The sequence below is a fragment of the Acomys minous genome, assembly GCF_964271855.1.
Source record: "Acomys minous genome assembly, chromosome: 6".
Taxonomy (NCBI): Eukaryota; Metazoa; Chordata; class Mammalia; order Rodentia; family Muridae; genus Acomys; species Acomys minous.
The window spans coordinates 32,126,872-32,152,879 of record NC_140487.1 but is presented as its reverse complement, the minus strand read 5'-3'; the positions used below and the strand labels follow the sequence as shown (position 1 = coordinate 32,152,879).

The following is a 26,008-nucleotide window of genomic DNA, read 5'->3' as shown; positions in this document are numbered from 1 at the left end:
TCCCTGGACAGCACAGAGCGAGCACAGTGTGATGAGAGTGTTGGCTGCTGGCTCAAGCCGGTCTGCAGGTCTGTGCATGTGGATTCTATTTTCAAACCTAGGATTGATTTACTTGCCTCAATGGCTAGCCCTCTATTCTCCCATATGATGCTTATCAACAAAATGGTGTCTGTTTAACTCATTTCTTAGAAAAGGTAACTATATTTTAGAAATTGAAAATTACTTTCCATGAACAATCTGCTTATTTTTAACACAGCACGGTTCTACATGTAAGATTTTCAAAGGGTCAGAGTATTTACATTTAGATAATTACTTAGCATTTTAAAAAGTCAAGACTCACTTTTGTTAAAGAAACTTACTTTTCTGATAATTTGGTATTTTTTTATTCAAGTCCTATTACTTATTATCTCTACCATATAAAAATATCTTTTCAGGATATGCTATTCACAAACATTACCCAGGGTTGCTGTTGCTGTTTTTTGTTTTGTTTTGTTTTGTTTTGTTTTGTTTTTGGCTTTTGTTTTGTTTTGCTTTGCTTTGTGGACTTCTTGTGGAAGTCCACCAGCCATCAGCGTCACATAATCACATAGAATGCCTTAAAAATTATATGTAGCAATACATATCTCTATGTAATATACATGTATGACTGCATGCAAACTACCAGAACAAAGACTATTCACCTGGGACTTATTTTTCATTTGGTTCTATGCAAATATGAGTTCTCCTGTGGTAAGAAGAAATGCTCTTAGCCATGGGAAGCAGTGAAAAAGTTCTGATCCTTGGTGGACTTCCAAGTCCATATAAAGCATAGATAATCCTAGGGAATGCATTATAAATTGCTGGAAAACTGGGAGTAGGTAATTAATATAAAAATATCATAGAAAACTTGGTCACCCAAAAATATCATTAGTTTTAGATTTTTAAAATCTGCCAATTGCTTTACAGACTGTGAAATGGCTATGATAATTTATCTATTTCTATATTATGGGTCCATGAACTAATATTAGCATTGTTCATTCTGGAAGTTATCTGGGAGATTGCTTAGGCTTGGCCCTCTGAGAAGTATATTATTTCAATGGCCTCGTGGAAATGCTTCTATAGCAGTTTGATGTTTTTTTCCTCTGTATCATTTTTGTTTTTATGGATTTTTAAATTAATAATTCCAGTTTTCACTTTAAGAGATCTTCTATTTCTTCTATGTAACTATACTTTTATGTAAATACATGAAAATATTTAAATTCTCTGTCTCTGCAGTTTTTTGATTTTTATTTAATAATTATATAGCCTTTTTTTCTCACCCACTGTGTTTTTATCAATGCTGTTTTGTTAATTTGACATGTTTCTACTTTTATTTCATATTCCTTTAACTTTGGTTTCATTCTGTTTGGAATTCTATATTCTGTTAAAAATTTTAACTTCTTCTTCGTACCTATCATGTATCAAGTAGCAGAAACTGCCAGGCCATGAATTTTTATTTCAGTCATTTTTAGCTCTACTTCATGTGTTTTTTAGAGTAGTAGCTTCTTTTTAAATACGTATATCTATTTTACATATGTTTCTTTCACATATGTACTGAAATGGTCATCACTGGTCTTAGATAAGAGTGTAAAATAATTTTAAGCAATTAATAAAAACTGTAATTGAGGAAAAATATGAAAAAATAATTATATTAAATTTGAAAGTGTGTATACATGGATTAGTGAGTAGATACATACATATGTGTTCATAAAAACACATATGCATATTCTATATGTAAGTATTGATTTTATAATTTATTATGGTGCTATTTGTTTTATACCACTTTGGAATATGATGTCTAAAAATTCCATTATTTGAAATTCTGCTAACATAACCTGAGAAATGTTACTTTAGTGACTACTCAAATTTGTTTTTGCTCATCAAACTTTTATCAATATTAATTATCACATGCATTTATTTCCTCTTTGGTGATTGTTTTTTAAGATACAAGATTTCTTGAGTAGGCTTTATGTTTCTTGTGTTAGTAGATGCATCTGTGGGAAGTGACAATTATTGCTTTATAAATCCGACTGCTTGCTGCATCTTCCATGATTCATTCTGTGATTTATGAATTTCTGTAGATTATATATTAAATCTGAATTTAATGTAATAGTTTTCTATGTCTGCTTTAAATATATTGTCATATATTTATATTTTTCTTGTAAATTCTATAGTTTTAAGTGTTTTCCCCCTTGGATGGGAGGATAAGATGGGAGTCATACCCAACCTTTATAAGTACATGGCTTAGCCTCAGCCTAGAGTGTTTCAATTTAAATATCACTTGGCCTAAGCCTGGAACCTTCTAGCCTCCAGACAATTGAGTCTTTGCAAGCCTAGACCTTGAGGTCTTCAGCTTCTAGCCTTTGTCTGCTAACCTAGAACTAGAGTCTTTCAGCTTCCAATGTTTACTGCTATATAAGCTCACTCTTTCCAGTTCTTTCTGAACTCTCTCTGACTGGCAGGTGCAACCCAGCTGCTCTGGATCAAAACTTCTCTCCAAATTAGTTGATTCCAATAGGCTTCTCTTGGTTTCTCACTGAATTTCTCTGCTTAGAAATACTGCCTTTAAACTCCATGAACTGAACTGTACAGACTTGCCTGGATGCAACTCAACCGAACTGCACCTAATTGTACTGCACTACACTCTGCTCAACTCTACTGCACTCACAAACTTACTGTATTCTCTCACTCTCCCTCAGTGCTGCTCTTAAATAGCTTCTCTTTACTGACTGTTCTTGTGAGAGCTGAGTGTATCCTATCTCTGACTCAGCTGGACAAATCTCTGATTTGTTACTGTGTCTGTCCCACAGTTAGACGTCACTGTTTGGATGTACTGAAATTATGCCCTAATAGTGTGTCTGTGTTCCAGACGCAGGGATTAAAAATGTATCATGTCTATTTTCCAGACAGAGGAATTAAAGGTGTATACTAAGAGTATTTTTTATTCTAGTAAGATCACAGAGACCTGAGTCTTTGGATGTGATCCCTTTCCAGAGTAGCCATGTTACTGAATTAAAACTCCTCTTCATGTCCAATGATAGGAGATTTGTCCTCATCTTATTTCCTTGATTATACAGACTCTAATTCTTATTTTATTATTTCAATCTTAGTTTGTTTGTTGGTCTCTTTGATTCAATGTTTAATTTGCATTTCCTTTGCATTTTACAATATTTGGAGGAAATATTTTTGATGCATTGTGTAAATTCTACAAGAAGTTGATTTTACACTTAAGTTCATAAAATTGTGTTATCATTTTTTATAGTTATCATGATAGTTTCCACATTCGCCATCATTAATGTGGGTAAGCTATGTTTGGATAGTTTTGTCTAGGTATGGCTTATAAAGGTCTCCAGGGTTCTAAAAGTTCACTATCACAGACTTATTGGTGTCCACTTCAGATCTTCTTGTTTTAGGGCTGACAACAAGTCTACCTGAGATTTCAGGAGCACATTCTATATCATACCAACTGCATATCGGCAAAACTGGTGAATTTAGTTTCTTTACTGATGTTTTTCAAGTGAAGTTTTAAACCATTTGAAGGAATTTGTTTGAATACATAATAATTTAACATGAAAATTAAATCATGAGGTCTTCATCTCTCATAGCTTCAGCCAGAGGCATTGACAAATTTTTCTCCAGCAGAATTCTCTCTTATGTTATGGGGAGAAAGCAGCTGAGGTTGAATACTTTCATTAGGGCTCTGCCGGATCCCACAGTCACAGGCCGTCTACATAAGTCATGGTTCCCAGTTTGGTTTTCTGCCTGGCTGCCGCATCTTTGCTTTTCACCATTCTGTTCCCTGCTGCCACAATCCACAAATGAACAGATTTATTTATTTTATTTTATTGGTAAAGAAGTCTCTGCTCCCTATAGCAAGCTGCTTAGACAAGGAGCTAATCACCTTAGAAATAAGGTTTTCAAGTTGTTTTGCCTAAAATAAATTTGATTTCCATAGCTCAATCAAAACCCTTAGAGGTAAAACTTCTGTAATAAAATTTCCAGTTATGCACAGGATCATTTCACCAGAATGCTGTTTATTCTGAATAAACCTCATTTTATTTTTGAGACATAATAATAACGATATACTCAAGACATAAAATAAAATCAGCTTTGTATTGTGAAATGTCTATAGGCTACAGTTTCTGCAATGCCAAACACAGGCTAATTTTTTTTAAAGCTTTTCAAACTCATTTGTCCCGGTCAAGCCAAAAATATCATTTTGGTTCATGTGGTATTTAATTGTGAACAGCAATGGCTAGAGGATTTTTAGGGTCACCAGGTCCAGATGTTTGGTCATTAGTCACCACCGTATAACCCTCCTTCAATATTATAAATATGGATAAAATAAGGAAACACTTCAGCCGTCAACAAGATTAGTGTTCAAGACTAATAGGAGCCTGATTCCTGCTTTTCAACTTTGTTAACATTTAACCCTTTGAGGGCAGAGGATTTCACTTGAAGTAAATCTCTCCTTGCACACTTGCTCTTATTTTCTGAAGTTTATATACCTTCATTAATGGCATGTCCATTCACCAAAGAAGTGCAGGCGTGCTTTTAAGTATTTTAATACTTTACATCACACTTCATATCTTTTTCTTAACAACATATTGGAATGTTTAAGAAGGTGTTTTTGTTGGACAGTTGGGTAATTGTCTGATAAAGTGACAAATGTCTGTGGCTATGGAGCAGCCTATTTAAAAGAATTTATTGAATATATTGGGCTGGCCTGCTCTCTGTAAACATTGAAAAGATTATTTCAAACCTTTCTAATATATTTTTCCTTAATTATTTATGTACTGTAGAAGTAAAGCAATTACTCTAAGGTCTTATGTCTTGCATTGTTTATACAGTAAAACAGAAATAAAATCTTGCAACTGATCACTACAAGCTTGGAATCCAGCAACACGAACAACCCATTTCTGTGACTGCATGATCCTCTATAGTAAACAGGGTCAGAATGACACTAATGAGACACAGTTATTTGGACTTAATGAGATTTTATTGGCATTAAACTAATGTTAACTTCTTTTTTATTATTTGTACAATTTTTGAAAAATATTCTGGCACTTGTTTGAAAATAAAGTACTTGAAAAAATGCATGAAATGTAGCTAAAGGGTGCAAAGAAACTGGTTTAAATTGTTTTGCTGACATTTTGACTTGATGTCCTAGAGCTGTGCTTACTATTTTAAGACTTGCTTTTACGGAAATTCTAATTATGATTAAGTGTCACCTTGGTCTTATATGAAGAGCTAGTCATTTATTTTTTATTTTATTTTAAATTAAAATATAATTACATTTTTCTCTTCCTTTTCCTCCCTACAAAATGTCCTATGTATCTTTCTCCATTCTCGTTCAAATGCACGGCTCTTCTTTCATTAATTGTTATTGCATGAATATATGTATATGTACATGGATACATGTGAATATTTATAACACACACAAAAATGTATAAGCTGTTCAGTCCACATATGTCATTTGTATGTACATGTTCACTGGACAACCAATATATGGGCTCTTTCCTCAGGAGGGCTATCTTTCCAGTTCTCAGATTTCTTCAGTTGCCTCTAGTTCTTTGTGTAGGACTGATGTCTCACTGGGTCTATTCCATCCGACTTTGGCATGTCCACTGGTGTAGACCTTGCTCAGTTCACTTTTGGGCAGTCATGTTGCTAGGACTTTCTGGGTAGTTTCTGACATTACAGAGAGCCACTATCCAACCTCAAAGAAAACTTCTTAAACTTATAACCATTTCTTTCTGTCCCCTGTTTTCTTTCTTTTTTCTTCCTTCCTTCCTTCCTTTCTTCCTTCCTGCCTGCCTGTCTGTCTATTTTGTTGTTGCTGTTGATGATGATGGTGATGATGATGATGATGATGATGATGTCTTGAGACAGAGTCTCACTAGATGGCCCTGGCAGATTTAGAACTCACTTCACAGCCTAAGATTGTGTCAGTTCACAATGATCCAGTGCATCAGGCATTTACTTCCTTTTCCTTCCAATCCCTCCGATGCCCTTCCCATACATAATTAGTATAGTGGCATATATAACACATATAGAATTCTATATTCATATCATATAACTTCTGGAAAAAATTCTTTTACATATATATACCTACTGAGTTCATTTAGTGTTGCTCAAATGCATTCAGGGCTGAGCACTGGGGTTTAAATAAAAACGGATTCTTCCTCCCACAGCTGCCATTGATTACCTGTAGCTCTTAATCTAAGATGGTGTTTGAGATCTCACCTATGCGTGTGGGCATGCTGATCACTATCGGAATAATGAAGACCTTGTTGATACTTCATGAATGGAGTATTCCTGTCATGTCTAAAAGACATTATGTTGTAGTAGAAATCCAGGTTTTCTTGTTCTTACAATCTCCCCCATGCTTTTTTTTTTAAATATGTATTTATTAAGTCTGCATCTACAACTGCAGGCCACAAGAGGGCATCAGATCCCATTATAGATGGTTGTGAGCCACCATGTGGATGCTGGGAATTGAACTCATGACCTCTGAAAGAATAGTCAGGGCTCTTCACCCCTAAGCCTTCTCTCCAGCCCTCCTCCATCCCTCTTTTGTGAAGTCCTCTGAGCTTTGCTTATAGAATTGTGTTTTGGATGGGTAATTCATCTCACTCATTATCTGTCTCCAGTTGTGGATTTGTGTAGCAGAATCTGTTTACACACACACACACACACACACACACACACACACACACAGAGGCATAGACACAGACTCACACAACATTTTGATGAGAGGTGAAAGCTACACTTTGTGGGTGTAATGATAACAACTTATAATATACCTACAATCATATTGGTTTAGTAAAATGGCAATAGTAGGTTCACCTCTAGGGTCTATTACCTCCCTAGGCCTAGGTAGTAGGCTGGGTCTAAAATACCAGGCACTAGTAACCTCCCAATGAGTAAGCATTAAATTTAATTAAACAAGTTTTGTTTACCCTTAAAATATAACCATCACTATTGCACTATTGTTGATATCTTGCTGGGCCTGTCCCTGTTGTGGTTCACAGTCTTTACAGCTAGGTAGGACTACTGCATAGAATCTCTAAACCCCGTGAAATCTAATTCTTAGAGAGAAGGCTTTCAGGTCATCCCCAGTTCATCCTAGTCTGTGTCAAAATGTATGGTGACTTCAGAAGTGAGATCTTACCTTCATGTGCCAGGAGGCAGCCAAAGGCAATGCAGTTACCCTATATTGTTTTGGGGGTCTTCTAGATGCCCTGACCAACACAAGGAAGAAAACTTCCTTGCCTACTCTGGGGTTTTTTACATTTTCTTTCAGAATTTGTTTTTAATTGAAATAAAAATTTTTTAAAATTTCTTCTTCCCTTTCTCTCTGTCCAGTCCCCTCCATCTACCTTTTCTTGAACGCTTCCATTCTCTTAACTCTCAAGTTGATAACCTAGGTTTTTTTAATGATATTGTTACATATGTGTGTGCAATTCGGGTTACATATGTATGTAAGTGTATGCACAAAATGCACAAGTATATATAAATTCAACTCGCTTAGTCCATCTTTTGTTGTTTTGTTAGTCAGCTTATAGCTCCTTGGAGAACATTATAATCACTTGTAGCTTAATGTGTGTGTGTGTGTGTGTGTGTGTGTGTGTGTGTGTACAAATATATAGGTGTTGTAATGGTTCCATTTAGTATATATGTAATATATACATGAGACTCTATTGTTTGTGTCAACTTATGCATATATGTATATTAGTATGCAAATTTGTATTAATTAATATTCACTGACTCGTATACTTTAAAGATTTCCTAGTGATACATCTATTCTTGTGACTAGGAACACTGCCATAGTTTATGGAATATACTATTATGAAGCTTAGGAGAATAAATCACATTCTTTTTCAAATATCAGCCAAACAACTTGAGGATTTTAATTTTCTCCATCTTCTCCTATAACCCTCTTAAATTACAAGTCCATAGGTAAAGCCTTCAAATGTTTCCTTGGCATTACATCAGTTGCCTCTGGAGAATTTCCAGCAGATAAATATAATGGATTCACACTCCATTCTTTAAACAGAACTGACAGCCTCCAAATAAAGAGAGAATTTGTTTGTTACTATGTACATGTAATTTTTTTTAGATGCATTTTCACATTATCACTTTGGAGAGGAAGAAATTAGGTTCTTGGGGAAGTAGTTTTTGCTGTCCCAATAAAGAAAAGGAGGCAAGGTGAAATATTTGGATATGGCAGATATCTAACATATAAAATGAATTCTTGCAAAATTGGGAAGGACACTTAATATGAAGAAAACTGATGGATGGTTGCAGCAGAGCTATCAATCAGCTCATAGGTTTATACTGAGCATATTTGACACCTGAAAGCAAACATGGGAGCACACGATGAGCAATATGGGCTGCTTTAAGCAGAACACACAGCAACTGAAGCCATGTTTATTGACTAGGCAGCAACAGGGTATCGTGAGAGCAAAGATAGAATCTTCAATCCCTTATGAGAGGAATGGATTTAGTAAAGAATGTCCCACCTGCTATTTCTTGCCAAGTGAAATTTAGATATTATTTTTTTTCTTTTTAACTCTACATTGAGTATATAAATGAGATAATTACTTAAGGGTTAAAAAATACAACGCTAAGACAAAAGAAGAATATGCCGCAAGTTATAGAATGCTAAATTTAATTCATCCACAAATGTAAAATATAAGAAATAATCTTATTGTCTGTCCCTTATTGAGGGAAGGAAAAGTGTATCACAACTTAAACTTGTACTTTGAGTTTTGAGTTACAAAAACTTTCCTAAATGGCAAAGGAATGTTCTATCAAAAAAGTGATAGCTTCTGTAGACTGCGCTCTACTTTCTGGTGTAGTTAACTTAACCTAGCTTTACCATTAAAATAAAGATATTCTTTCTGTTCAGTGAGACTTTGGAAATTGTATGCAAAGTACTGGTACATGCATTTTTCTTTCTTTCTTTCTTTCCTCCTCCTCCTCCTCCTCCTTCTCCTCTTCCTCGTCCTCTTCTTCCTCCTCCTCCTTTTTCTTCTTCTACTTCTTCATTTTTTTTTACAGTCCAGATCACTTTATTTCTTTTTGTACTTCAGGCCATGAATTTATACAGAATGAGCTCTAACAGCCCAGGCCCTTTACCATTAATCCTCACAAAGTGAGCTTCTCTGGGTGGTGCAGGCTGGCACTTCAGCTGAACCCAGGTACCCTTCTCTTTGGCTTCCTTCTTTTTCATGCACTTCAGGAAGCTGTCCCTGCTCTTAGAGTGCTTGACATGCTTAATGCACACGTTGATTCTATTGGCTAGAATCTTGCCCTTAAGCTGCTTGTTCACAGTGATGCCCCCAGCATGCTGGGTAACATATAGACTCTTCCAGTTTTGCCATGGTAACACTTATGGGGCATTCCTTTTTCAACAGTACCGATTCCCTTGATGTCTACAATGTCACCTTTTTGTATGTGGCCAAAGGAATAACTCCATGTTTCCTAAAAGGCCTAGAGAATATATAGCAAGTGTCCCTCCTCTTTCCCTTTGTGTTTGTCATTTTGGTGAGTTTCTGCAAGATGGATGCTGCAGCCGAAAGGCACACTTTAATAAGCTGTCTCTTGGCTAGATCAGAACAAGTAGTCTAGGTTCACTATATGAATTGTCCTTGGTTGGTCCAGCAGTTTGTGCAGGCCCTCTGTGTCCAGATATGCCAGCTTTGATGGTCTTCTTGTGGGGCTTTCACTTGGAGTCCAGCAGCAGTTCCAATTGCCAGCATCTGCCCTGATCCCCTGCTGAGTGGAGACTCTCAAAGGACATCTATGATGGGCTAATATCCACTTATAAGGGAACATATGTTTGTTTCTTTTTGAGAAACATACAGATTTCCATAGTGGTTGTATCATTCTATGTTCATTATTGTGAATAGGAATCTTCCCCCATATACTCATTAGCGTGTTTTTTGCCATTTACTTTCTTTTTCTTTGGTATATGTTATTTTTTAAATCATTGTTTTATTGATGATATGCATTCTGGTTTGGAGATGATTTTTAAGTTTTTCTTCCTTTTTTTTTTTTTTTTTTTTTTTTGGTTTTTCTAGACAATGTTTCTCTGTGTAGCCTTGGATGTCCTGGACTATCTTTGTAGGCCAAGCTATCCTCCTGCCTCTGCCTTCCGAGTGCTAGGATTAAAAGTGTGCTCCACCACTGCCCGGCTGGAGATGGTTTTTCAAAGCAGTTTTAATCTGTATTTCCATGAAGTATAAGGTTATTGAACATTTTCATAAATATTTAATATTTAGTTGGTTCATTGTTCCATTTATTGATGGACAGTTTTGTTGTTGTATGCTTAATTTTCACAATTTTATGTAATTTACGTATTAGTTCCTCGTCTGAAATTTCATGGTCTGCTCACAAAGCACTTGCCTGTTACTGTGCCTTTAAGTATGTTCCTTGTGTTTTCCTGCAGCAGTTTCAGTATTTTCAGTCAAACTGAAGGATTTTGTCAAGTTCCTACTGTGCTATCCATAGAGAAGAAACAAGTATAGGCCTGCCTTACCGAAAGCCAATAGAAGCCAGGCAAAATATCCACCATGAGGATCCATCATTGCTTTGTAAAAAGTCCTAGCCAAAAAAGAAAAGGGAATTCTAGGAAATCTAAAATCAAGTTGATTTTTGTGAAAAATGAGAAAGATAAATTTAATTATACTCTTCCAAAGGTAGGTATCTTGTTTTTCTTGCACTATTTGTTGATAGGGTTATCTTAGTAAAAAACAAAAAACAAAAACAAAAAACAAAACTGGGGGGTAATCCAAATCCAGAGCAGAGTACCAGTGATGCCTTGGTGAGCACTGTGCCAAGGTCACCACCTTCAAGGCAATGTGGAGCAAGATCCAGGTTCTACAACAGTCAGGGGATGCAGAAGAGATGGCAAGAGTTCCTCAAGGAGGAACAGGAAGGAGAAAGTCAACATTGGAACATGGTGAAGCAGAGTAGGTCTCCTGGAATGATGAAATCCAGAGAGCTGGAGAGGTGCAAGACTGCTCAGTAGCACCTCGCCACTGACCAGTTGGAGCAAAAAGGATCAGAACTGGCTGCTGCTAAGAAAGAGAGTGATGTGAAACTGACTGATGACCAAGTAACAAAGGGTGAGTGAAGCTGGAAATCCAGCTAAAAGAAGCTAAGCACATTGCCCTAGAGATAATAAAGAGGCAACTCAGAAGTTGGTGAATGTAGAAGAAAGCTTACAATAACAATACGTGTAGGGGTTAGATGATGGGTGAGAGACCAGTTGCCAAGGACTAGTTCAGTAGAGCAAACTGATGGACCAAGATCTGAAGTGCCAGACGGCTCCTGAAGGAAAATACTCTCAAAAAGAAACAAGTATACACTCCAGATAGGGAAGAAGGTAGGGTAATTACAGATTAGCCTCCAAATCCAATGCCTTAGTCTCATCCCTGACTCACACAGACCCCAGGTTGCAGCTTCTCCTCTTCTCTACTCCCATCTCCAGTGAATCACTCAGCTCTCCCCGAAACTTCCTCCTCGCTCATCCTTTTATCTTAACCACAATCTCCAGCAAGTTTGCCTGGGAACTTGCCAGCAAAACGTACTAGAGAAGCATGTAGACTAGTGAAGTGAGTAGGTGAGCATCAGCTCTTCGCTATCCCGCCTCTCCTCCATATCCAACACCCCAGTCTCATCCCCAGCTCCGTAATATTCTACTTGCTGTGTCCTCTCCTTACTCCCTAGTGCTCCGCCCCCATTCCTGAGGAACTGAGCAGTTCCTAGTGGAACTCTCTGATTTCCTCTCATGTGTGCCCTTCCACACTACCCCAGCCCATCTTCATACTGCGTCAGCACCCAATACTCAGAAAAACATTTTATTGGAAACCCCAGTGCTCACACTTATCAGGAGCCCAGAAGAATTCCCTACGAGACAAAGTACAGCTACTATACCTTACTAAGAACCAAAAAAGAAAAAAAAAAGAAAAATCCAGGCAAGAGAAACCAAGAAGCAAAAGATCTAATCTACCCAACAAAGACAAGACCAAATATCAGCACCTAGAATTACAATCTTTCCAAACACAGATGTCTAAAACCAATGTAAAAACACAGTCAGTAGCAGACAGGACAACATATCTCCATTACAATCCAGCAACCCTATCATAGCCAACCTTGAAATTAGCAACATAGCTGGAGCACAAGCCAAAGACCTTAAAATATCCTTTATGAATTGACATAGGTTATTAAAGAGAAATGAATAAATCTCTTAAAGATGTGCATGAAAAATGCAAATAGTGGAAGAAAATGAAAAAAAAAAAAAAAGAAACAGTTCCATATTTGAACCTGGAAATAGAATCAATAAAAATAGACTCAACCTGAAGGAAACCTGGAAATTAAATATTTAGAAACTTAAGGAGGAAACTCAAAGGCAAGCTTTACCAACACAATGCAGGAGATGGGAGAGAAAATCTCAGACATTGAAGTGAGAATAGGATATCTTGGTTAAAAAAAAAAGTTAAATCTAAAAAACTCCTGGCACAAAACATCTAGAAAATATGGGACATTATAAAGACTAAATCCACCCCAATAGGAATAATAGAAGGAGAAGAAACTCAAATCAAAATACCAAGAAGAAGAAGAAGAAGAAGAAGAAGAAGAAGAAGAAGAAGAAGAAGAAGAAGAAGAAGAAGAAGAAGAAGAAATTTCCCTAACCAAACCACAAAAGGAGATAACTATCGAAGTACAAGAAGCATATAGACTGGAACAGAAAAGAAAGCCCCCTTGGCACATCATTACTATGGTGGTTTAGATTAGAACGGCCTCCACAGGCTCATAAATTTGAGTAGTTGGTCATTGAAGAATGACACTATTTGAAGCGGTTAGGAGTTCTGGCCTTGTTGGAGAAAGTATGTCACTGGAAATGGGCTTTGAAGTTTCAAAAAGCCAATTTTTCATTGCCCAGAGTCTCTTTCTTCCTGCTGTCTGGGTATCCAGATGGAGAACTTCTAGCTGCTTATCTATCGTCATACCTACCTGTATGCCACCATGTTCCCACCATGATGACAATGGACTGAACCCCTGAAACGTCAAGCAAGCCCCAACTAAATGATTTTCTTTGTTAGAGTTGCCTTGGTTGTGGTGTCTCATCATAGCAATAGAATATTGATTAAGAAAATAGTCAAACCACTAAACATAGAGGGAGAAAAAGACTACTAAAGCTGCTAGGACAACAGGTCAACTGAAATAGAAAGGCACGCCTACTAGAATAACACCTAAATTTTCAAGAGAGACTCTAAATGCCAGAAGGACTTAGATAGATGTTCTACAGACTCTAAGATACCAACCAAGACTACCCATGCTCATGGATAGTAGGATTAATATAGAAAAGAATGACCATCCTAACAAAACCAATCTACAGATTCAATAAAAAAAATATCCCCCATCAAAATTCCAGCACAACTCTCCACAAGTTATGAAATGACAATTTTCAGCTTCATGTGGAAGTGAAACAAAACAAAACAAAACAAAACAAAACAAAACAAAAAATAACTAAAACAATATTAAACAACAGAGGAACTGCAAGAGGTATCACCATCGCTTACTTTGAATTGCACTACGGAGCAATAGTAATATATAGAGTGTGGTACTGGCACAAAAGAAACATATAGATCAATGGAATCAAACTGAAGACAGACATAAATCTGCACACCTATGAACACCTGATTTATGAAAAAAGAATTCAAAATTAATACTGAAAAAAAAAAAAGACAGTATCTTTAACAAATGGTGCTGGTCAAACTGGACAGCTGCATCTAGAAGATTTCAAATTGGTTCATACTTACTGCCCTGAACAAAACTCAACTGCAAATGAACCAAAGAACTGAACATAAAATTGGATACACGGAAGAGAAATAAGAAATAGCCTTAAACTCGCTGACAGAGGAAAAGATTTTCTGAGCAGAAGAGTGTTAACACAGACACTACGATCAATAATTAATAAGTGGGGCCTCATGAAACTGAAAAACTTCTATACTGCAAAGGACAGCATCATTGGGACAGAGAGGCAGGTTACAGAATGAGAAAAGATGTTTACCAACTACAAATAGGACAGAGGATTAATATCTAAAATATACAAAGGACTCAAGAAACTAGATATCAAAAGATAAGTAACCCAATTAAAAACTGGGGTACAGAGCTAAATGGAAATTTCTCAAAAGATGAAATCAAATGGCTGATACACTTAAAGAGTCACATTCTTATTCAGCAGAAAATGCAAATCAAAATGACTCTGGGATTCCATCTTACAGAAGTCAGAATGGTTAAGATCAATAATACAGCAAGAAGAACCATGATATATATATGTACATATGTTATATTCTTACTATTTTGGCTATTTGTATTTGGCATCCTTGAAGAAAACGTCTTTCCTATCTTGGTGCATCTAAAATTCTGAATGTAAATCAATATCTATCATATCTCATCTCTATCAACTTAAAACATCTATCTAGACCTAAAAACATATTAACCCCTAAACAAATAAGCTTCATTGTAAAACTAAACTATCTGGTCTTCAACCCCATCAGAGACTTGAGAAGGAATAAAATTGATTACCTGAGTATACTGGGAGTGTATGTTAGTAGCTTTCCAAATGAGAATGATAGAGACAGTTTGATATCTGAATAATCACTCAAAACTCTCTATAACAATAATTCCTATTATGTCATGTGTAATAATATAAATGTATATGTAAAAAATATTTTTTAAAATCTGGAATTAATAACATTAAAAATGAGACTTAGAGGTGACACATGGTGTTTAGGTTTCAAGTTCAAGGTTTAACATTGTCATTGGGGTTCTGCTAGGTTATTAACCTTGTCTGTGTAATTGTTATATTATTATGGCCACTGTCCCAAATTTTTACATTTCCTTTTGTTGTTTTCTAACTCTAGACTTAAAAATGCTGCTCACTGTGCTAAAAACATCTCTGCCACCTCAAGCTCTTCTTCTCTTTCCTGGGAAGACATTTTTGACTTGTTAATAATAAATGTTTGCGCTTCTAAAAAATCAGTAATATGAGTAATAATAGCTGGTGAGGGGAACCCTTATTGCTGGTAAGAGTCTTAGTCTGCCATGACCTGAGCTCAGTACAAAATGGAGAAGGTGAGGATTCCTCTTCTCTGCCCGGGGATCCCAGACCCTAACACCCACTACCCGAGCAATGTCATATACCTCTTAAATAAATTACAGGCCCAATTCCCTTTCTCCCAATAAGAACTTGTTCAGCAAGTACCTAGGATTTCTGGATTGCCTCTCCATGTAAATGAGGCATCTCAGTAACTTAGACACCAACGAGTGATCACCACAGATATCCATAGCCACTCCCCATAATTCTCTATAAGCCTCATTCACTCCAAATAAAATTGATCTGCCTACCTGAAGCTGGTCCTGGTCCTGGAAGTTACCATTTGTATTTGTGCTCACAGACCATCTGAATCCCCAGTTCATTTTTTCTGCTCCTTTGTCCCCGGGGACTGGTGGTGAATGGCATCTGGAACAAAGGAAAGCCAGAGGAGCACAAACTTACAAACACTCTGAAAACCAATGCGTTAATTTCTCAGTAAGACTGGAATAGGTCTACCTCAAGATCCAGCTATGCCACTCTTGGGCATATACCCAAAGAGGCTTCGTCCTACCACAGAGACACTTGCTAAACCATGTTCATTGCTGCTCTATTCATAATAGCCAGGAATTGGAAGCAACCTAGATATCCCTCAACTGAAGAATGGATAAACTAAATGTGGTACATTTACACAATACAATACTACTTTGCTGTTTAAAAAAAATGATATGATATTTGCAGGCAAATGGATGGAAGTAGAAAAAAACATCCTGAGTGAGGTAACCCAGACCCAGAAAGACAAATATGTCATGTATTGACTTATGTATGAATATTAACTGATAACTCCATAATAATCAAGATGCTATCCTTAGAAGGTTAGGTATAGATGAAGGGATGTGGGGTGGGGGATACAGATAGATCTCCTTAAGAAAGTTAAACAGAATAGATAGTTATGGTTGGATAGGAGGACTGGAACAGGATGATCAATCTGGGGGAAAGAGAAGAGTGAAAAATAGAATATGGAGAAAGAGGTAAAATTTGGGCCATTTGAAGAGTAGCATGGAAACCTAATATAGTAGAAGTTTCCTAAAATATATACATATATGAATAGGATCTAAATAAAGTTGCCAAATAATGGGGAGGGAAGAGTATCAGTTGGGCATCTATCATCCAATAATGCTTACAGCACTGGGATGGTGTCACAACTAATTGAGTTGTTGATCAAAAGGGTCCATGGGAACCCCCCAAACAACCCCAGCTATTTCCAAGCCTATAGGTTGCTCTCTATAAACTGACAGCAAGGCCCCATTGCTGAACTACGTAACTCAATGAACATGGATAAGTGAAGCTGGTGTTTACATAAAGCCTTCATTCCAATAATGTTAGCATCTTGGTATGTGAAGGTACTCTACTACCAAAGGAGAAATGAACCAACTTACCCACAAACCATTGATCTACAATGTTGTTCAACCTCCAAGATATGCTAGTGAAAGGCTTGTAGCACAAAGCTTGTGGAAGTAACCAAACCAATATCTGATTTGACTTAAGCCCCACTCCACAAAGGCAAACCCATACCCAACAGTGCTTGGGTGATCAAGAACCCAAGATTAGATAGCCCAAGAACCTAGTGTAAAAAAAAATACTGTTCTAAAAATAAATATTATAAATAATAATGTACCAATAAAATGACTCCACATAACATTCTTTTATACTCATAGAGCCATGACTTACTCAGACACCATCAGAGAAGTTTCTACTGTATGCCTCGCAGTAGATAGCCAAAAGAAATAAACTCAGTGATATCATTGGAAGTGTCTTGTCTCATAATGTGCTGTCAGGACTTTTTAAATTTTAGTTATTAAATTTAATTTTATTCATATTCTTTCTTTTTTTTTTTCTGTCCTACAGCAATTCAACAGAAGCTAAGATAAATGGTTAGCTACAGGAGGCTCTATTCAAGCAGGCATTTTAACTAGGCATTGACCTTGGGTTTCTCAAATAGAGTTGGGTAATTTTCCATGAGATTCTCCATCAAGGAGATCACATTCTAGTCAAACCTGAAATGGCATCAGCCATCTTGTTCTGTCACAGTGTCAAAATGTAAAGAGATCAAGGACAAATCTTGAAAGATTTATACATATTATGTCTTCCAGTTTAGTTTTTATAGGATTTCTGAGTATGTGGCTCTCTGTATCTATTTCTGTTTAATGTGCATTTTCTTGTGCTCTTTTCTTCTTGTTTGTTTGTTTTCTCCTATTCTGATATATAAGGTTTTATTATATCTTTTTATTTTGTTTATTTTATTTTATTCATTAGAAGTCTGTTTCTGACAGATACAAAAGGATTGTATCTAGGTTTATGAGGTAGGTACGGAAGGGAGATGCAATTGTAATCAAGATATATTATGTGAGGGGAAAAAAAGATATTTTTATTTTCATGTGCCCCTTAAATCCTGAGGTGACCCCTTAGTACTCACCCTTCTTTGAGAGAGAGAGAGAGAGAGAGAGAGAGAGAGAGAGAGAGAGAGAGAGAGAGAGAGAGAGAAACTTAGCAGTGTGAAACTCACCTTCCTATTGCTCTTCCTGAAGCTGCTGCCATTAACATGCATTGTGTTTTACACCAGCCTGTGTTGGAGAAATCTTGAATCGTTTATGTAAAAATACCCTTTAAATCTTTATTATTTGTAACCATCACTTTTGGGAAATTGGGTTACTTTGGCCACTCTATCAGCTGTGAGTTGTCCTTGCAATCTGTGGCTTGATAATGTGTGTGTCTCCACACAGGTGGCATTTAATGGTTCCTCTGAGATCTATTAGGTACACATCCTGCAGCTTATTGTCTTGTTTGTACTCTCTCTTGTTGTGGTCTCTCTGAGTCAATTTGAGGGAGAGAGAACTTTGTGGTATAACTGTTTTGATAACAAATATTGATGTTTCTTTTTAAAATAAAGACCCAGTCTCTTCTTGGTAGCCTGCTATCCTTCCTCTGAATGCCACCAGGTCTCCCCCTCCAGGGGGCATGGTCAAATATGAGGCACCAGAGTTCGTGTGAAAGTCATAACCCACTCTCTACTCAGCTGTGGAGAGTGTTCTGTCCATTGGCTAGATCTAGGTAGGGGTTTGAAGTTTACCGCCTGTATTATCCTTGGCTGGTGCCTTAGTTTGAGCGGGACCCCTTGGCCCAAATCTGCCTATCATAATGTTCTACTTGTAGGTGGGAGGGAGGGAAGAATGGAAGGATACAAGGGATGGGATAACCATTGAGATGTAACAAGAATAAAGTAATAAAAAATTAAAAAATAAATAAAGACCCAGTTCTTCCCCCAACACAATTGTATGGCATTTGCTATGAAGGTTTATTTCTGGAATATCGACTCTGTTCCCTTGATGTATATGGTCGCGGTTGTGGTTGGTGGTGTTTGTATGTGTGTGTGTATAGTATTCTAACTTTTTCACTATGGCTCTACAATATAGTTTGAGGTCAGGGATTTTGATTCTTTCAACATCATTTTGTTTTGCATTTCTTTGATTATCCATGCTCTTGTGTTTTGTTATGGATTTTATGATATATGTTCTGGTTTTGTGAAGAATGTCACTGAAATGTTGGTGGAATTACGAATCTGTAGGTTGTTTTTGCTAATATAGAAATTTTTACAAAACTAATTTGACAGTACGCAAATGATTCCTACTTGTGGCATACCCTTGAAAGAATAATAAATGCATAAAATAATCAAAGAAAATCAAAGCAAAATGATGAGAGTTTTTTATATTAAAGTCATACCTATGTAAGTAACATATCTAGAAATGGCCAAGGTAGTGAGCACATCAATTTATATGTTTAATTATTTTCATGATAATAATAACAATGATGTAATTCACTACTTTAGAGGTAAGAAATTCCTATAGGAAAGGCCTTTATTTATTCATTCAATACACTTTATATATCGTACAATTCTGAACAACAAGATTTTAATATTTCTCTGCCTCTGCTTTTATATTTCTGTGAATATTGTGATCATTTTTAAATAGCAAGAGTTTTAGATATTTCATTTTTAATTGGTTAAAATCTTCAATCATTACTCCTAATTTTGTTATTTGATATTTAAGATATCTTTATTCCATGATCATAATGGCATGAATTTTTATCTTATTATTTGCCTAGAATAAATATTTCCTATCATTTTTGTTAGGAGGAAAGGTTATGTATGACTTATGGTTTCTATCCATGATTCTGAGAAATGCCTTCAGAATGACATTCTATGTTTGTCGAATATTTCTCTTGTCCAAGACATAGTTAAAAGAAATAAACTACAAAAACAATATCAGAAAATGGCACACAAGAAAACATGGCTTTAATCTAATATTTGTCACTGTGACAAATGTCTGACAGAAATAATTTCAATAGCAGAAAAGGTTTGTTTTGCTGAGTCACAGAATTTTGAGTCCATGATCACTTGGTCCATTTCTGTGACTCTGGAGAGGACAGAACTTCATGGCAATGAAGACAACTGTCCAGGATGACTACATCATGGCAACCAGGAAGCAGAGATCCACTGAAAGACGAAGGGTCCTGGGACCATATGTGCCCTTCCTACACACTGCCCTGTCATTTATTACCTAGATGCAGGCCCCCATCTCATAGCTTTCATCACCTCCCTAATACGACATTAAATCACAAATCACCTGTTGAATTTACCCATCCATAAGGTCAGAGCAGATGATATAATTATCTCTGAATGACTGAATTCTCCTACTAGGTACTAAATTTTCAGCATACAAGCATTTTGGGCTACACTTCTTTTGAAACTATAACACATGTATTTCACATGTTGGTAAATATTCAAAAGTCCTTAAAACAAAACATGGATGTAGGCTGGAGGAGTCGCCTCTTAATTACGATATCACTCAGTTCAGCCTCCTTCTTGCCAGTGTCACTTGCTTTTCCACATCTGAAGTTGGAAAGCCATGTGAAGTTATAATTGGCATTAAAGTAGGTTTGTGAGTGTTTCTCTCTTTTCTTTCTTTGCTTTACCTCTGTTTCTTGTCCTTAAACTTCTTTTTTTTCCCCCAATTTCTCTGTCTTTCTTTCTTTCCCTTTGACTCTTGTTTTTGCCTCTCCATCACTATCTTTCTTTACTGGTTGAATCTTCCCTTCTCCTTAATGTTATATGTGACATTAAACACGTGTTTGTCTACACAGTGTATGTCATCGCGCCTCACAAAACCATCTATCTACACCTAAGAAAGGAGAGTACAGCAATTAATAATAATGATAATAAATCTTGGATCTCTACGCAAAAGCCTTGTGAAGGTTACTGTGTTGCATTTTTGGCATCTCAAATATATTTAGATCACGTTCACATTCGAGTAAAAAAAAAAAAAGGAAATCTCAAGGCTGAGGCTGTGTTCTCCTCACAGCTGGAATTCCTTAAAAACCACCTGCAGACTCAATATTCTTCCACAGCCTGGTGGGATACTTGGTGCTTGAGCTAACTGAGAGACTAAACATAAGTCACCCGGCAGTGACCCAGGGCTCTGCTCTAGTAACTCAATGGTTAGCTTCTCAGTGGATTTTCATCCTCACTGGTCCCCTGCTGAAGTATCTGGCCAGAAGCTCCGCTGGCTAATTCGACCCTTCAGCATGCAAGCCTGAACCCAAATTCTAGCAGAATATCTGAGGTAGTCACTGGATTTAGAGTTCAAGTTTGCCTGTGTTTCAGATCAGTCTCGCAGCTGGAATTCTCTCTCACCCCAGCATTATCTTTACTTTTGTTTCTACTCTCCCTGATTAGCTGGATATGGCAGCCTCAGCTCATGTTCCTGCCTTCCTAGTGCCAACCTTATTTGTAGAATAAAAACATGTCAAGTTCACAGACCACACCAGAAGTTCACATGCGACTTCTGTTAAGTCAATCACTTACTTTTATTTCAGGCAACTAGCTTGTCCTTTGTCAATTTGAATCCATCTTAGTCCTTATAGGTAGTAACAATTAATGGATTTTTAAATATGAGTATATAATTATTTTTACATTGTTTATATTCTAAAATATTCATAAACAAAAACAATTACTGTATTCATGTTTTCCAATCCTTTCTCCCTTTCAGCTACTTTGACACTCTGTACTATTTATCTTAATACCATACTTTATCATGAAAATTTTAAATTGGCAAATAAAATTGTACATATTTATGAGGTACCATGTGATATCATGAAATATATATGGTTATATTCAAATCACAATTTCTGAACAAAACATTCACAGTCCATTATTCTCACCTTTACTAATCTATAGCACATCATTATTTTCTGTCACTATACTCTTCCAAATATTTAACCTTTAATTTTCCCATAGTAAGCTGCTTTTCAGTCTTGACTTAGTCAGTACATTGCATATTTGCCTTAGTTTTAAAACTTATGGAAATTGTAATTTATCCCTTATTATAAAAAATTTTAAAGAAAAATTTCATTGAGCAAAAGTAGAGGTTTGTGGTTTCATCTACTGATAAATCTGTAGGTTAATATCCTTTATTTCCGTGTCAATAGGCCTCACTTTTCTTAATTTCTGTGACACTGTACCTTTTATATTTTTATCACAGCATTTTTCCTTTAACAGCTATAGAACATTCACTAAATAATTATGAGGTATGCCCTTTAAACTTATGAATTATCATTTTATCAATAAAATATAAATGTTTCAAACAGATATTCTAGGTGCCTACTATAGTGCTATAATTAAATGTTTGCATCAGAGAATCCTTATAACTTGCTAATGCCATACTATCTCATGATAAAAATCCCTTATTGGAAGAATTCTGGGGAGAAATTTTTACAGACAGTAACTATGGCAAATGCACACAACCAATTTTAACCGAAAGCTATTTTTTGTTTGCTAGCAGACACTTGTCAATATTTGAAATATTTTGATGGTCATACTTGGGCCAAGGAGGTAGATTGGACTCTCCTCCCTTGAATGGGACTATAGCTCAACATTCTGTGATGCACAGAATAGGGCCACAGCAAAAAAACTATTGACCGAATACAACAAAAGTGTCAGAGCAGACCTTTTGGCATACATGAAAAAAATAGAAAAAAATTGTCTTAGTTTATTAAAAAAACAAATACAATTCTGAAATTAAAGTCTACAAATATCGATACAATAAAATTATGAAGATAGCTTGCAATACATAATGAAAATGAGTTGCTAAACAATTAAAATTACAAACAAGAAATTTGTGACAATCGTCAGTTTATTAGTTATCTTATATAATGTAATTAAACAGTAGAAATACTGTAAAAATGTAAGTGTTGCATGGGAAACAAAGTAATTACTAACGTATAATGTTAATGAATTTCTGGATAATTTAATAAAAGAAATGTATAGTCAAAGAAAAATATAAAAATTTTATTACATTATATGAAAGCAACATTCTTTTAAATCACTTTACTTAATACTAAGAATACTGAACTATCACAACCAAAAATCTTCATATTAACATAATAATGATGATAATAAGATTAATTCATAGTTTTAATATGCAAATTTTAAATTAAAATAGAACTTTGCTATTACATCATTCTTCTCTGCCCTCCAAACCCACCCTTTTTCCCTGACCACCCCAACCAGTCTATCTCAAGTTCATGACTTTGGAGTTGGCCCCTTTTTCTTTGTGGCGCCTTCAAGTCCTCGCATTTAGGTTGGAGGAAGCTAGAATTGTGTCTCTCTTCTCTTAACAAACTCAGTTAGGCCATCTGCTTTTTCTGAGCCCTTTACTTCCTATTGCTTGTAGAAATACCCTATAAAAGTTCAAATGATTTGAAATTGTTTGTTAGAGTACTTTTATTGCTTTCAATGGAATAACTACAACACTGATGTGTAGAAGATCAAAAGATATAAAAGTTCAATCACAAAAGCTAAAGAGAATATAGATGATTAGAATTAATTGTTTCTGGAGAAAACCCAATCAATAAAGATGAAAGTTCTACCCACCAAAGACAGGGTGGTGACAATTCTGTCAACATAATTACACTAGCAAAGTGTGCTCTTCAATGAATTAGTACTGTAGTTTACTTGAGAAACCAGCGCAAAACAGTAAGACAGCATTCTGAAGTACCAGGCAGAGGATCTGCCTCCCAGATAGTGAAAATACGATAAATAAGTCTGTTCAATAAAGGATGGAACAGGGACAAACATGTTGATGAACAGACATGAAAGGAATTGTAGCCCCGAATTCCCCAGTGACAACATTCTTGTCGAAAGCCAGTAAAAAAAAAATCACCGAAACAAATGAAGTTGTATATTTTCTTCCTATCAGAGAGGGAGGGACAGACAGAGAGAAAGAGACTGAGACAGAGGCAGAGGCAGAGGCTAATGAAGTATAAAGCTTATTTAGGAAACTGTTTTTGAATATCTTTCTGTATGGTTATATGCCAGATATCATGAAGGAAAATTTGTTTACAAGACACACAGAAACCAAAATTGCTACAAACAAAATCACAACAAAGTTTTAAAATATGACTGACGAATGAAGGCATGATTCATTTATAACCACAGAATTGCTCTTTTAAACAACGTAGTTGAACATGTTTGAAAAAGACTTGTGAAGACTTAAAACACTGTTTGATTAAGTTAAGACATTTCTAAAAAAAAAAAAACATAGTAACATTATTTAACTTCTAATTGAACAGCCATTTTTATTTGAACTATTTAAAAAGAGCTAAGTTAAGAAATGTAGATCAAAACATGTTTGCTTCTTATAGCCAGGCAGTGACTATTTAGAAACAGCCTGGGTAACCACCAGTGGTAAGTGTCCATCAAAGCATATCTTACAGGAAAAACTGTACAGTCATGAAATGGTTTAATTATAACTATAGTTAATATATAGGTGGTCACAAGCCATAGCAAAGAAAATTAGGTTTCTATTTCAAGTATAAGAAAACAATATAATGGAGTGTGATCCCAAATTATTAAAAACAATATCTAGAATGACATACAATTACTAGCATAGTCATTATGGATTATAAAAATGGATTTTTACCTTTTATGTATAAATTGGTTAAATTGTCATGTAAGATATTATTTTATAACTATTTCATATATTAACATTAGTTTTAACTTTAAGGGAAATTTTGGTCAGGAAAAAGTATCACATGTTTGTGATAACCCTTATCACATCCAAGTCGAAAAACAGAAATTAAAAAGAGAAAGACCTTTGCAAAATGATTTAACACACAAAAACCCAGCAGAACTATTGTATTGAGTCATAATGTATAATTTTACCTATCCAACAATAAGAGAATATGTGTGTTGATGTAATAGTGTAAAGCCACTGGAATAATTACTCAGCTTTATAGGAACTTGAAAGAAAATATTTGATAAATAATAATAAGCAATAAAAATAAAGACAATATCATGTGTATAAACATTACAAAAGTGTATAATGTATGATGGATTTAAACACACTTATTAAGAATAATAGATAACATTCTTGTCAGCTTGTATGTGCGTGTAATCTTGAAACTTTTGGTGATATCCTTTAGCTTTATCTCATGGAAATAACTTCTAAACAATGCATGGCTTATTTCTCTCCACTAAGTGTCCTATGGTCAATAAACTCCCAGAGGACAATGCTTGTGCCATTAGTGTCTCATTCATTACCACATCATATCATCAAATTAATTCATACTCATATGTCCTTTGTCTTCTCATTTCACCAACTATATTTCTTTGTACTATTTTCTAATAAACATATTTCTGAACATATAGCTAAATAGTACTAATTTATCAGACCAAAAATAATCACCTAGATGAAAGAAATATATAAATGAAGATCAAACAAGGGTATACTACAGAAAAACAAAACCAATAACAAAACAGATAACACTGATATATTTATTCCTTTGTGAGTTACCAGGAAGCATTAGAAACAATTTACTTTCTTTAATTTGCATAACAATTGCAAAATATATAATAATGAGAGCCTGTGTTTTACAGGTCCAGGCAGAGGAGTACAGGCAGCCTATAAGATGCTCAACTTATCTATAATGGTCCTTTAGTTTTCAATTAATATTATGTTCTAGGTATAAGGAACAATGCCGCTTTTAAAAGTTCAAAATTCTATGTATACACAATGCACTTGAATTTGAAATTTTACTACCTAGAATTGTGTAGTATGATTCCAAACATTGAAGGAATTGTTCTCAAAATGTTAAATTTAATTATTAAAAAGGTCTTTCTCTGAAAAAAAAAATCTATCAGATAACTCTCTTTCTCTACTTCCAAAATGCAACTTAATGTAGACTGTGTATATCTAACATATACATAATTTATTCTGTTTTCATATGTCATTGCTAGGCCTTCTACACTAACCTAGTCAATAATACAATTACAGACTATGCCTGAGTGGATTCTTTTAGAATAATGTCAATGACGTGCTGGCAGCAAAGTGGGAATTTTATGGAGAGAAGTTGGCACGATTTTTATCTAAAGCCCAAGAAGGAAAAGATATGTGTTAATAAAAAAAAAAATCAATGGCATCACCAAGAAGACAAAACTATTTTTCTGGAGGGTGATTCTTCTGCCTCTCAGAAAATTTCATCTTCTTTTTGCTTCCTTTGCATCTAACTGCAAGCTTTACCATTTAAGCTTTCCAACCAGTGCCAAAGCCTTAAAAGGCAAGCGTAAAGCTATTGAGCCTCGATCGGTTACGTTACATAGCTCAGAGGGAATGTGTCGCAAACTGAAACTCATACACAGTTTTCCCACTTCAAAATTGTTCGAGATTTTCCTGTAGCTGTGCAGAGATGACCCTGTTCATTCTGACATTGTTTGATTTGACAACAAAGAACAGATTTATCTTTTCAACAGACTTCCTGTTAGTC

At 35.5% G+C, this 26,008-nt stretch overlaps 1 pseudogene across 1 annotated transcript; it reads right to left on the bottom strand.

The window, feature by feature from the left end:
• Positions 1-9,112: 9,112 nt before the first annotated feature.
• On the bottom strand, positions 9,113-9,566 carry LOC311599443 (large ribosomal subunit protein eL21-like; annotated as a pseudogene). Its single transcript has one exon. The product of its transcript is annotated as a large ribosomal subunit protein eL21-like (transcript).
• Between the last annotated feature and the right edge of the window lie 16,442 nt (positions 9,567-26,008).